The sequence below is a fragment of the Eschrichtius robustus genome, chromosome 3, assembly GCF_028021215.1.
Source record: "Eschrichtius robustus isolate mEscRob2 chromosome 3, mEscRob2.pri, whole genome shotgun sequence".
Lineage (NCBI taxonomy): Eukaryota > Metazoa > Chordata > Mammalia > Artiodactyla > Eschrichtiidae > Eschrichtius > Eschrichtius robustus.
In genome coordinates this window covers 140,982,639-140,994,845 of record NC_090826.1, presented here as the reverse complement: position 1 = coordinate 140,994,845, position 12,207 = coordinate 140,982,639, and the positions used below count along the sequence as shown (strand labels likewise).

The following is a 12,207-nucleotide window of genomic DNA, read 5'->3' as shown; positions in this document are numbered from 1 at the left end:
TTAAAGTTTTATTGTTTTATTTTTTTGGCCACGCAGCTTGTGGGGTCTTAGTTCCCTGACCAGGGATCGAACCCTAGGCCCTCGCCCTCGGCAGTGAGAGTGTGGAGCCCTAACCACTGGACCGCCAGAGAATTCCCCTTTTATGGTTTATTTTTTGTGTGTTAAATCGAAGAAGTTTTGGCCTTACCTAAGGTCACAAAAATGTTCACCTATGTTTTCTTCTAGAAGTCATAGTATTAGCTTTTCCATCTAGGCCTATGATCCATTTAATCCATTTTTGATTATTAAGATCTGTGTAGAGCTTAGGGTCAGCTTTCTAAACACATCTTCATCTGCTCGGCACTGAAGAGGCAGGTGAAGCAGTTTAAGAGTATGGATATAATGCTTCCTGTCTTAGAACATGGTCTAAAAGTTGTTTTTCCAGAAAAGTGTCTCATGGCAATGTCAAATATTATCGTTTCACTCTTTCTCGTAAGAAGGGGTGCGTCCCTCCTTTTCTTCCCCCAACTCTCTCCCCTCTCTTCTACAGTCTCCAGAAACAGAAAACTCTAGTTTCTCTTTCTGTTTCAGAATAACAATGTCACAAGCAGAAAAGGAAGTATTAATCAATACTTTTTTTTTTTTTAACATCTTTATTGGAGTATAATTGCTTTACAATGGTGTGTTAGTTTCTGCTTTATAACAAAGTGAATCAGCTATACATATACATACATCCCCACGTCCCCTCCCTCTTGCATCTCCCTCCCACCCTCCCTATCCCACCCCTCTAGGTGGTCACAAAGCACGGAGCTGATCTCCCTGTGCTATGCGGCTGCTTCCCACTAGCTATCGGTTTTACATTTGGTAGAGTATATATTTCCATGCCACCCTCTCACTTTGTCCCAGCTTACCCTTCCCCCTCCCCGTGTCCTCAAGTCCATTCTCTGCATCTGCGTCTTTATTCCTGTCCTGCCCCTACGTTCTTCAGAACCTTTTTTTTTTTTTTAGATTCCATATATATGTGTTAGCATAGGGTCTTTCCACGCTTCATCTACTTAAACAGATAGATAACAGCCCCGAGCAGCACTCTTTCAAGTAAACCCTGAGAGGCCGTCGCAGGCGGGTGGTGGCCACCGCGCTTGCCGCTGAGGGCGGGACGAAGGGCGTCCCTGAGCGTGTGCGAGGGAGGGAAGGGGCGGGCGGGCGTGCCAGCGGCCCGCGCCCTCCGCCTGCAGCACCAGTCAGGTCCCCCAACCACCCTGCCGCCCCGCGCCGAGGCCACGCTGAGCCGAGCTGGGTCGGGTCCGGGCCGTGCCGCTCACCGTATACTGTGTGCGGAGGGACCTCCTCGAGGTGACCTTTTCCCTCCAGGTCGACGCTGACCTGGAGCTGCACAACTTCCGCGCTGTGCGAGCTCGAGTCCGGCATCCCAGCTGCCAAGAGCCAGATCGTCTCCACTGAGAGGCCCCTCCATAGACCACCAGGGATTACTGTCTGCTTAAGTCTTAAAAGACGGCTACGTTGGGATTTTAACGAAAGAAGGAGAATGCAGACCCTTGACTTTCCGTGCAGTTCCCAAACTTACCCCAATAGACTTGCGCAGTTTATCAAAAGACTTTCTTCAAAGGAAGATAATTGGATACTTTCAGTCAGCAGTACTTCCCAAAGTAAGATGTGTGAAAGGAGAGGGGAGATATGCTAAGAGCCATTTTATTTTGAGGTACTTCTTTTTATAGCCTATTTTACTCATGTGTATATAAAAAAACCCCACCTCCTAATAAAAATCAACATTCATAAGAAAAAAAGAAACAAAAGACAAACAAACAAACAAAAAAAACAACTCTGGGAAGTGCCAGCCACCAGGAGCCCACAGTCCCACTCATCTCCTGGAGAAATAGCTTCATCAGGGCTTGGACAATCCAGCCTTGTTCTGATACCTATTGCTGGCCAACTCCCCCACGAGCTGTCCTTGCTGGAGGAACGCAATCCACCCTGGCAGATGCTCTGCTCAGAGGAGATCTTGAGAAATCTTCTAGGATCCTGGTGCAGCAGCAGCAGGACCGAGCCTGGAGAGAGCAAGAAAGGATTCATCTCTTTTCTGTGGATCCTTTTGATCTTGAGGCTCAGGCAAAGATAGAAGAAGATGTAAGGCCACAGAACATTGAGGAAAACATGACAATAGCTATGGAAGAGGGTCTGGAAAGTTTTTGTCGAGTAGTGGTGCTTTATATTAACTGCAAAGTGAATGGACATCCTTTGAAAGCCTTTGTTGACTCAGGAGCCCAGATGACTATTATGAGCCAAGCTTGTGCAGAAAGGTGTAATATTGGGTTGGACAAAAAGTGCCTTCGGTTTTTAAGTAAAACCAGAAGACAGATTTTTTCATTTTCACCAAGGACTTTATTGAACAATGTATTCACCCTTTTGTTCCACTACCTTTTGCCATTTTTCAGGCAACTTCATAATTCCATCTTCCCAAAACTTTTTATCTTTTTGAGCAAAGAACTGTTCCAGGTGCCTTTTACAGTCTTCTAGGGAATTGAATTATTTTCCATTAAGAGAATTTTGTAAAGACCTAAATAAATGGAAATCTGAAGGTGCAATGCCTGTTGAATACGGCGGATGAATCGAAACTTCCCAGCCAAGCTGTAACAGTTTTTGTCTGGTCATCAAAGAAATATGTGGTCTTGCATTATCCTGATGGAAGATTATGCATTTTCTTTGACTAATTCTGGACGCTTTTCGTCGAGTGCTGCTTTCAGTTGGTCTAATTGAGAGCAGTACTTTTTGGAATTAATCGTTTGGTTTTCCAGAAGGAGCTCATAATAGAGGACTCCCTTCCAGTCCCACCATATACACATCACCTTCTTTGGAAGACGACCGGCCTTTGATGTGGTTGGTGGTGGTTCATTTCATCTGCCCCACAATTTCTTCCGTTCCACGTTATTGTACAGTTTCCACTTTTCATCGCCCGTCACAATTTGTTTTAAAAACAGAACATTTTCATTACGTTTCAATAGAAAATTGCATGCGGAAATAGAGTCAAGAAGATTTTTTTCTCTTAACTTATGTGGAACCCAAACATCAAAGTGATTAACATAACCAAGTTGGTGCAATGATTTTCAACGCTTGAGTTGGATATTTTGAGTATGTCGGCTATCTCCTGCGTGGTATAATGTTGACTGTTCTTAATTAATATCTTGCTTTGATCGCTATCAACTTCAACTGGTCTACCCGACCGTGGAGCATACTCCAGCGAGAAATTTCCAGCACAAAACTTCACAAACCACTTTTGACATATTTATCAGTCACAGCACCTTCTCCATACACTGCACAAATCATTTTTTTGCGTTTCAGTTGCAATTTTGCCTTTCTTGAAGTAATCAAGCATAGTATGCCAAAAATTAATCTTCAAGATTGAACTGGGTACACAAAAATTCACCAATTTTGATAAGTCTTTTTTAAAATGTGTGCTGATATGACAGCTGTCACATACAATCTAACAAAATTGTTTAGAATGACGTTAAAGACAACTAAGTACTACTAGAGCCATCTTACAGAAAAAAACAAACGAACCTTTTGGCCAACCCAAAATAATGAGGCTGGTGGACTGTTGGTGGACACCCAGAAGATTATTGGAAGGGTACATCTAGTTCAGGTAAAAATTGAAGGCGATTTCCTGGCGTGTTCCTTCTCTATACTTGAGGAAGAGCCCATGGATATGGTTCTGGCACTGGACACGCTGAAATGGCATCAGTGTTCCACTGACCTCAAGAGAAATGTACTCGTGATCAGCACCACAGGCTGACAGACCACCTTTCTTCCAGAGAGGGAGTTACCAGAGTGTGTCCCGTTGGCATATGTGGCCAGGCAAGAGGAAATACGGCCAAAGGAGGTTGCAGACCAAGAATTAGCAGAAGCCCTTCAGAAATCTGTAGAGGATGCAGAGCATGAGAAGTCATGATGCATGTCGTGTGTATGTACTGCAGCTAGAGTGGGCCCCAGAACAGAGAAAAGAGGTAAAGAAACTGCCTCACTGGGAATGTCATCATTACCAACGTCAGGTGGATTTAACCATCAAGCCCATCCTTCAGGACAGAGTCCCGAGATTGGTAATCCTACAAGGCTTGCTCACTCTGTCTCTGCTTCAGTCTACGCCATCAAACCCAGTGACCCAGACAGCATTGAACCTAAAGCTGTGAAGGCTTTGAAGACTTCAGCTGAATTCCAGATAACCTCTGAAAAGAAAGTACATCTTCCTCTACAGGATCTTTCTGATTGTGCTTCCTCAACAGAAAATGCTCCAGCAAACCAGAGTCCAGGTACACCTTTGCAGAATTCACTTGAAGAAGTCATTGTTGCAGAAATCTAGAGAAATCTGCTGAAAGAAGCACCCAGGGCCTCAAATCTCATCTCCACACAAGACAGGAAGGAAGCTAGGTTATTTGTCACAGCTACTAGGATGCAAGAACCACAGAGGCTTATCAGTGAAAATGGTTGGCATCCAGAATATCAGTACCTGAGTCAGGTAAATGGCCTTCAGCAGCATGAAGAACCAAGGAATGAACAGCATGAGGTTATACAACAAAATGCTCCACATGACCAAGAACATCTTTATAACAGAAGGGACCTTGAACGTCTTGGAGAAAAGCAACAGAATCAACAAAGAAGAGTTGATTTGGAAGCTACAATGAAAGGAGACAGTTTACAGCAGAATGGGGACCTTCCAGGTACAGAGAAAAATATTCTACCTTCAGGATGCTTTGGCTGCTCAAATTCAGAAACACTTGTGGAAGTAGATACAGTAGAACAGTCCCTAGTTGCTGTGCTTATTTCAGCAGGCAGTCAAAATACCAATGTCAAGAACATTGGTGCATCTGATCTCACCTTAGATAATCCCTTGATGGAAGTAGAAACATCAGAATGTAGCCTTTCCCCTGAAATGTTGAGTAATTCCATTTCCACTCAGGATTCACAGCTTCTAGAAAGTAATGTTGAAATGTCTGGAACAAATAAAGAGTACGGGAATTGCCCTCCTCTTTAAGTCTCTGTGGCAGTGGTCAGCCCTCTGCCGAGTCAACAGAGGAATCTTGCTCATCTATAACAGCAGCCTTGAAGGAACTTCATGAACTTTTGGTCATTAATAGTAAACCAGCTTGAGAAAACACATCTGAAGAAGTTATCTGTCAATCAGAGATAGTAACTAAGGGCCAAACAGGTATTAAGGACCTTTCTGAAAGATGGTCCCCAAATGAGCATCTTACGGCTACCCAGAGTGAACAGTGTTCACAAGTCTCCTTTCATCAGGCCATATCTGTATCAGTGAAGACAGAACAATTAACAGACACTTCAACTGATGCTGGAGTAGAAGATGTAGAAAATATTAACTTCAGGGGTCCATGTGATAGCCTGTTAACTGGTGAGGAAGGTGTCCCCAAATCTAGGGAATCAATAAATGAGAGCAGTTCTGTCACTCTAGCCTCAGCTAAAATGTCTAATTAACTACACTGCACCTTAGGTGTAGAAATTTCACCCAGACTTTTAGCAAGTGAGGAGGATGCACTCAATCAGACTTCTGAGCAAACCGAGTCCTTGTCATCCAGTATTACATTGGTTAAAGATTTGAGTCAGTGCACACAGAATCCAGTGACAGACAGGACTGAGACCAGAGAAAATGTTCTGAAGCTGCAGGGCCACTTCTAGAATTTGAACCACCTACCAGCCATCCATCATCAAGTCCCTCCTTTCTTACACAATTAATTTTTCCTGCTGCAGACATTGACCAGATTCTCCGTGCTGGCTTTACTTTGCAGGAAACTCTTGGGGCTTTGCATCAAGTTGGTGGAAATGCAGACCTTGCACTTATTGTTTTGCTAACAAAGAACATTGTAGTTCCTATATAACCATGGAAAAGTGGGCTAGACATTACTCCATTCCCTTAAAAAAAGCTACACATACACACACACACACACTCACTGCATATACAGTATATGTAGAAACCTGCAAGCAGAATGTTGAGCCAGATTTTTTTTTTGTCATAGTCTTAGGTTTTTATTTATTTTATTCTTTCTTTCTTTCTTTCTTTCTTTCTTTCTTTCTTTCTTTCTTTCTTTCTTTCTTTCTTTCTTTCTTTCTTTCTTTCTTTCTTTCTTTCTTTCTTTCTTTCTTTCTTTCTTTCTTTCTTTCTTTCTTTCTTTCCTCCCTCCCTCCCTCCCTTCTTTCTTTCTTTCTTTCTTTTTCTTTCTTTCTGGCTGAAATGGGTCTTCGTTGCTGCACGCGGGCCTTCTCTAGTTGCGGTGAGCAGGGGCTACTCTTCTTTGCGGTGCATGGGCTTCTCATCGCGGTGGCTTTTCTTGTTGAGGAGCACGGGCTCTTAGGCCTGTGGGCTTCAGCAGTTGTGGTGCACGGGCTCAGTAGTTGTGGCTTGCAGGCTCTAGAGCACAGGCTCAGTAGTTGTGGCGCACGGGCTTAGTTGCTCCGCGGCATGTGGGATCTTTCCGGGCAGCGCTGGAACCCGTGTCCCCTGTGTTGGCAGGCGATTCTTAACCACTGCGCCACCAGGGAAGACCCGGTCTTACGTTTTTATAGCAGCCTTTTTCACTTAGGGAAGAATACGTTACTAAACGAAATGATAAGGATTATTTTCCTTCTTTCTTTTCTCCTTATGTAAAAGTCCTTTGAAGATAATTTTAAAAAATGTTTTTAATTGTTGTTTCCCATACTTTAAAACTCTTGATTTCTCTAATTCACATAATAAATTTTAAACCGTTCCAAAGTCATAAAGTATGCTCAAAATGTATCCTCCCCAACAGACACTGCTTTATCTTCTAATTCTTAAGCCTCTTTTAAGAGAGTTTGCTCTGATTGGACATTACTTTCCATTTGTAATGTTTGAACACTGATCCAAACAGTGTATTTGTTCATATTGAGAAAGAGATAAAATCTAGGTTCCTGGTAAGTTACAGCGGGCATTTGGAAACAAGCTCAGATACAAAGTTGCCTGGGCCACATTTCTTCTCCTTTTAGTCAGGGAAGGTTATTGTGAGATCACAGGTTCAGAAGGAAGCCTCAAGGAATGTCCAGTATATCCCTCTGTTAAAAACAAAGTATCTAGAGCATGTGGTTTTCTGCTCTTCCAAAATTATATGCTACTAATGGGTATGGCAGTGTGCAATAGTCAGTGAATCCTCTGCACAAAATTGTCAAAATAACTATTTCAGGAATCTGGAAGTCAACCAAAAAGCACTGAGAAGCATTAGTTCCTGAAAAACTACTGTAGTTCTGGGTAAGAGCAACAGAGTCTGAGGCCTTTCTGCCTGAAAACCCCCCACCCTACCCACCTTCCATCCCAGCTTGGTTGGAGAGAGCAGCAGTAGTTTCACCAGTATGGGCCCGGCAAGGAAAACTTTTCATAGTTATTACCACAGTTGAGGAATATCCCAGAGGCATGACTGTGGAACCTGGTGGCCCAGTGGTTAGGACGCTGCGCTTCCACTGCAGGCGGCATGGATCCCTGGTCCGGGAGCTGAGATCCCACAAAGCTGTGTGGAGGCAGAATTTACTGGATACAGTGAAAGCAGTGCTCAGAGGGAAATTTGTGGTTGTAAACACCTTGGACGAGCTCAACTGTAGACTGGTCACAGCTGAGGTCACTCACTGCTGGTCACAGCTGAGTCAGAGAGCTTGAGTACAGGTCAGAAGTTCCCAAACTGCAGAGAACCGATGGTAACAACTCTCCGACATCCAGCCTTCTCCCAGAAACCAGCAAAAGCATTTATTGATTCCTTTTCCGCGGGGTCGTGGGCAGGCCCCGGATGGGCCTTGGCCTGGGCGCGCGGAGCAGGGCTTCCCAGGAGGGCAAACAGGGCACGGCTGGAGCTTTGGGGGGTGCTACGTGGCCTCGGGTGCGTGGGGGAGCCGCCGGGAGAGGATGGGCTGGGGTTCCGCAAGCACCGCGGGCAGCTCACGGAACTGTGAGCTCAGGCCCGAGGCTCTGTCGCTGACCAGATTTTTTTTTAATATTCTTTTTGGCCAAAGTAATTTTTGATCTCTCGTCTGATGGATTTGTCTATTTGTTAAAATTTGGGCCTTTTTAAATGTATTGGCAGTATGTGCATACAAAAGCTTTTTATTGTCATTAAGATGATATAATCGGTAATAAAATTGATGGTATTGCATATAGCATAAAAAGTAAAAATAAAAATAAAATAAAGTAAATCCTACATTGTCTGCAAAATAATCCAGGGTTTGAGGAACAGACAGACCACCAATAGTAAGCTGAGGTCTATGGGTGGGAAAGGGTGAGAGGTCAAGGACCCGCTATTCTGCTCAACCTCTAGCTATTTCAGCTTTGAGCTGTGATACCACATGAACAAGACCTCTCTGTTTAGGGACTTTCATGGGGAATCAGGAGAAGGGGATGTCTTAAGAAGGATCTTGTCTTCTGAATTCATACAGCTCCCGAGAAGACTTGATTTCATAGCTAGAATGGCAACCAAGGTTCTGTCTGCTTACAATTCCAATTGCACACTTATACCATATTTTTATTTCTCTGACCTTCTGGGAAGGACTGAGAAAAAGGAAATGGACTTTGTTAGATCTTCATTAGATATATGGAAAAAACGTTTGCTTCTCACAGTTGGCTTGTGTCCTTTACTGTTTGTTTCACATACTCATGCTCAGGATCACTCTACTGGCAGGAAGCACATCCCCTGAGCTTTCAAATCCTACTTACCTATTGACCAAAATCTAACCCAAGTGTTTTTCTATGAATCCAACTACTCAGGCATTCTTAGTGATCTCTATATTTCCTAGTCTTAAAAAAGGGCACTAATACCAGAAATAGCCAGGAGCTAGGAGAGATGCTGGGTGTATATAGAAAAATGAGACACAATACATACCTATCAGGAAACTTGCAGCCTAGTGAAGGGGTCAGATGCAGCAATAGCTTATTATAACACAGTGCTGTGATAAGAGATGTGCATAGACAGCTATGGAAGACAAAGGTTGGGCATCTAATACAGAACAGGCTAGGCCAGAGTGCAGTATGGAGTCAGGGATGATTTTCTGGAGGAGGCAATAGGTTTTGTTGAGTTTTGAGATTAACTTGGTATAGACTATCAACGGGGTGGTTCCAGGCAAATCTGTCAAAAGCACAGAGGCATGAGATGGCATGGGAAATCCAGAGAACTACAGGTAGTTCAGTAACCCATAACCAGACCCTCTTAGCTCACTTTTATTTTATTTTTATTTCCATTTTTTATTTTTTACAGTAGGTCCTTTTTGGTTATCTATTTTAAATATAACAGTGTGTACATGTCAATCCCAAGCTCCCAATTTATCCCTCCCCTCAACCCTTCCCCACTGGTAACCATAAGTTCATTCTCTAAGTTTGTGAGTCTGTTTCTGTTTTGTAAATAAGCTCATTTGTATTATTTTTTTTTTAGATTCTGCGTATAAGTGATATCATATGATATTTGTCTTTCTCTTTCTGACTTACTTCACTTAGCATGATAATCTCCAGGTCCATCCATGTTGCTGCAAATGGCATTATTTCATTCTTTTTAATGGCTGAGTAATATTCCATTGTACAATATGTACCATATCTTCTTTATCCATTCATCCGTCAATGGACATTTAGGTTTCAGCTCACTTTTAACCGGTTTCCTTTAAGTTTTTTCAAAGGAAACTAGGAGGGCTCTTTGATAGCAACATGCAATTCCTCATCTCAATTGTCCCAAGCAAGTCTATTCCTTGGCCCCTGACTCAGTTCAACAAAATTGTGCAGAAATTTTGAAATCTTCTACTGTTACTTACACAGGTCCCTGGGGGATATCACTCTCTCTCCTTAGCAGTTTATCACAGGACCTCACAAAATGTCTGCTCCTTGAGTTATTCTGACAATTCTGTCCTCTACACCTTGCTAGATTTCTAGTGATGTGTTAGAAAGCCTTACAGATTGGCTCCCTGAGGGGACTAGCCACACTTAAGACAGCTCCAAGAGTGGCTGGAACATAAAATATAAGAAAGAAGTGGCAAGAAATGTGGTTAGGCAGAATATGAGTGGGAAACCAGATTACGAAAATCTTTGAAAGTAGACAGAGGGCCCAAAGGAAAATTAGACTGTTGACCTATAAACTGAGCCACACAGATGAAAACTTGCTTATTCTAATTGCTCTAAGGTACAAGCTGGTCCCTCCTACTGAATTATACATACATTTCCTGAGGGCAGAAGTCCTGCCTAATATTTCCTCTATGATTCTACACACATGTTCAAGCACATAGGAAGGAGTACAAAATATGTTGGTCAGTGGATTCGAATGGGCTACCAAGTGAGGCTGCATAGATTTTTAGAAAGGGATACCTTGCGTTGCATAGAGTCAGATTTTTCAAAGGCAGGGAGGGGTAGAGTTTGTATGTTTATTTGGAGTCTGAGATCCTCTCCAATTACTCCAGCCTATTCTAAATGGCTGTTTCTCTCAATTTTCCACCCTCTCCGCCACTAGGAGGCAGCATAATTTCCCTTTGCCCTCTGGGACAAGGATTCTCTATCCCATAATACATAGTATAAACATACATACATAATACACACAAAAATATATGTTCCACCTGAAGCTTTGACCTTGATTGACTGGAAAAATGTTGCCTGGTGTTTTGGCCAGTTGGCCCCAACGCTCAGGACAGAGGGTTCTGGAGCAACACTCTGACCTCCAACTATCCCTGAAGGAGCTGCCCCAATGAAAACTACTTTCTATGAAGCATCTGGATGGTACATTAATTCTGCAAGCAACAACGGGCAAACTCAAACATTACAGAATCCTATATTGGGTAAAGAGGGTTTAGATGGGGTTGGCGGTCCTCTCCTGTTGAGTTTTATGCAACCTTGGGCCCCTAGGGAGTTTCCACAGAAAATCAGTTCAGGATGTGCTGGCCTTGTTTGTTGTAGCTTTCTGTTTATTTCTTAATGGTTGCAATATAGTGGCACTTGTGCTTATGCCAGCAGCCTGAAGCCTTTTAGCAAACTAGAAATATAATGCCCTATTAAGAAGCCAAAGTATGTTCCAAGCATATTTTTCTCAAGGCCCGTGTTTTCAGGATTACCTCTGCCTTGGTGACAGTGAAACTTAAGGAAAGCTATTTAATTTGATCATCATTGTCAATGTGCCAGTTAAACGGTGTCAGGGTGTCTCAGGCTGTCCTGGAAAAGATTTGTCAATCACTTTAGCAGAACTTCTCAAAGCTTGTGACATCAGAGGGGTTCAGGTTATTTCTGAGTCACAGGACGGGACAGCCAAGGCCAAGAACATGGTCAGCCTCTCTCAGACACACAGCTTCTGTCAAAGTCAAGTCTTGGGCTGGCCTCCTGCGTAAGCCCTTTTAAGAAAGATTTGCTTCGACAGGTGACTAGTGCAAAGACCAAGATTATAAGCTACTACATGTGTGTGGGGAGCAGAGACCACGCAAAGTTTTAGGAAGAAATTCAGCTTTTCTTCCTTTGAGCTTTGCTGAAATCTCTCCAGAGTTTTCAAAGGCAAAGTCAGCACTGTTCCTTTCATAAGCATGTATTGAGTCTGAACTCTTGCCAGGGCCTAGGACACAAGGGAAAATAAGACCTGGAATGTGGATTTGGCCATCACACCTGTTGCAAATGGGCTTGCACTGGGCTAAGGGACATAGCCAAAGACAAATCCTTTCCATGTGACACATTCATGAGAATAAATAATAAAAAATAAATGAAATACTACTTTTAAACAGGAAATAAACATTAAAGCAAAACAGAAACACTGACTTGGATTTTTGGAGCTACTATTATAATGGAAGAGTCACACATGTATATAATAAAAGAGATGATTATAATGTACAGAATTGCCACCCATATAAGTATTTTCTAAATTGCTATGAGAATGCAGAAGAAGGAGTTATTGACAGGAGTTTAACTCTCTTCCCACTGAGAATTTGCAATACTAATGACAGAGAAAGCCTGGTGGAATCACCTACCAGGAAGACAGTGGCCTTGATTCAGACAAATCTTATTCATTCACTCAGCAAATATTTATGGAGCACTTATCATGTGTTGTTAGCTTCTTGGGATACATCAATTAACAAAAGGGAAGAAGATTCCTGTCCTTATATTCTAGCAAAGAAAACAGGCAATGACCAATAAAAGCACTTCCTCTTTTTAATTTTTAATTGTTTTATTTCTAATTTTTTAACCGAAGTACAGTTGAT

The 12,207-nt window shown here is 42.7% G+C and overlaps 2 pseudogenes; both read left to right on the top strand.

Annotated features, from left to right (window-relative positions):
• The first annotated feature begins 1,525 nt into the window (after positions 1-1,525).
• LOC137760722 (protein DDI1 homolog 2 pseudogene) lies at positions 1,526-3,943 on the top strand (annotated as a pseudogene).
• Positions 3,944-4,021: 78 nt separating this feature from the next.
• Positions 4,022-5,882, top strand: LOC137760721 (regulatory solute carrier protein family 1 member 1-like; annotated as a pseudogene).
• The last annotated feature ends 6,325 nt before the right edge of the window (positions 5,883-12,207 follow it).